A 2,416-nucleotide genomic window follows, 5' to 3' on the forward strand; every position below is an offset into this window, starting at 1 on the left:
GCCGGGGGCGGCCGGGGGGGGCGGGCGCCTCCCCAGCCCGCCCGCTCGGCCACGCGGAGTAAAAGCTTGCGTCCCTACGGGCAGACGCAGCTTCTTTTGTGTGTCTAGGTTAGGCTTGGGGTGTGGGGGCACGTCCCAGCGGGTTCCGGAGAGTGTTTTCACGTTTCCTCTGGCACACTCCAACGTTTTGTAATACTTTCATTTCTTAGTTTTTCTTACAATTCTCACAGCCAAGGCTTCTAGAGAGGTGGAAGTTTTATGTCCACGATTAAATATGAAGTGTCACCCAGCATTCTGTGAGCGCCTTGAGAGTGAAAACCTTGTTCTTATCCCTACATCCTCAGAGACCCACAGTTTCATTCGTCTAATAAACGCTGGATTCCCGCGGATTGTTATCTTGAGCAATTTGCAAGCTACTTGGGTTATTTGCATGCTATTTATGTTTGCATCTGAATCTCCTATTACCGGCTCCTTTCATCTCCTTTCCCCCCCATTCTTTGCCCGCCGTTTTTTCCTCCTTAGATAGCAGTTGGTTTTCTAACTTGAATGCAGTCACCCTAAAGCCCACCCATCAAGCCGCTTGAGGCAAGCGGCTTCTCTCTTAGAACCATAGAATATGTCTGAGCGAGAAGAGAACTGGAAAAGGCGTCATCAGGTCCAAACGTCTCATCTAACAAATGTGGAAACGGAGGCCGAATAGAAGGTAAGTGATTTAACCGGGATCACGTGGTCAAGACCCAAAGAGCTTTTGTCACAAATACTTTAGTCAAAGATGCCTCTCCAGTTTGAAACCCTAATCCATTCTTTCTTTTTCACGCGTTAGAAGCCCACCAAGTTAGAGTGTTTGCTTAGGTACAGAAACCTTTCACCCAGCGATAAGCCAAACAATATCCATTTCACCTCTACTTGGTGTGGTGGAAAAAGCTTAGAGTCTGATAGACCAATCTGGTGATGTGGGTACAATTACTAGTCAAGACAGTTTTACCAGCTAGACGACCTCAGTCAAGTTACCTAATCTCTCTCATGTTCAATCCCAGAATCTGTAAACTCCGGGTAATAATATTTGCCTCACCAAAGCTGAACGTTGATGGTGGTTTAAATGAGGTAATATGCAAAATGCCCTATCCTCTTCTACTTCTTGAAAATACTGGTTTTCTTGTCTTCCATGGGGCTTTATAGAAGAAAAGAGCTACTCATGATAAAGGGTGAGACCTTTTTGTAGGTTAGTATTGGGGTAGGCATAATAATGGCGCATCATAGATCCCCACATCCCAATCCCGGGAACCTGTGAATATATTGCTTTATGGTGGAAAAGGAACTTCACAGTGTGATTAAATTAAAGATCTGGGATTATCCTTGATTTCCTGGTAGGTCCAAAGTAATCACAAGGGTCCCTATATGTGAAAGAGGGAGGTGGGAAGGGGAGATGTGATGAGAGAAGCAGTTTTTGTTTTTTCAGGACACTTAAAAATTATTCCAGGGTCTGACTTGTTGCCTACAAAAACTCAACTGTCAGTGAGACTCTTTCTTTCTAAAAGATTGGTTCATTTTCCCCCTCTGGCTGCTTTTAAGATTTTTTATCTTAGACTTTGGGAACCTTGTGGGGACTGATATAGTTTAGTTTGCCTTTACCTCCCAGAGTGCTGTCCTTCTGGTACCCTTAAAATATAGGGTACCAGAGTCGCTAAGAGTTCCTAAGTTCCCCTGCATGTCAAAAGTGAAGCTCAACCTCTCAGCCATCTCTTTTGAGTCTGAAATGCAAAAGTACCCTAAATGTATAGGCCTCATCCCCTTCTACTTCTTGACCAGGTCATTCCTCACTCACTCCCTGGTTCGCTTCTGTGATGATTTTAACAGGTTGTTACAGCGTAGCTGCTTACTTAGCAATGTTCAAGAAATGAAATATTATTGTAGATTACAAAAGAAAATGGATAATAATAATGAAAACAATAAGCAAAAATTCTACCACTTATTGAGTACTTTTATATACCAACCTCTTTGTTAGACATATTATAGTCATTAATGTACATAGATGAAAGATTGGAGACTTGGGTTCTCATCCCAACTTTACCCACCAGCCACGTAACCTAAGACAAGTCCTTTACCTCAAGTCCCCCATGAAGGTCCCTCTTAGTTTTGAAATGCTATTATTCAAATCTACACAGAATTCAAAGTCCAGAGTGCCTTGAGAGGAATTTGATAATGGTATTACCAGAAATGTAGTAGCTTGAAACTATACAAATTCCTTATCTTACAATTCCTGAGCTCAGAAGTCCAAAATGGATCTCAGTGGGCCAAAATCAAGGTGTTGGCAGGTCTTGATTCCTTCTGGGAGCTCTAGAGACAAATACATCTTTTTGCCTTTTCCATCTTCTAGAAGCTGTCCATGTTCTTTGTTTTCTGTATATCTGTTCCT

Source organism: Crocuta crocuta, unplaced genomic scaffold (genome assembly GCF_008692635.1).
Source record: "Crocuta crocuta isolate KB4526 unplaced genomic scaffold, BGI_CrCroc_1.0 scaffold97, whole genome shotgun sequence".
Taxonomy (NCBI): Eukaryota; Metazoa; Chordata; class Mammalia; order Carnivora; family Hyaenidae; genus Crocuta; species Crocuta crocuta.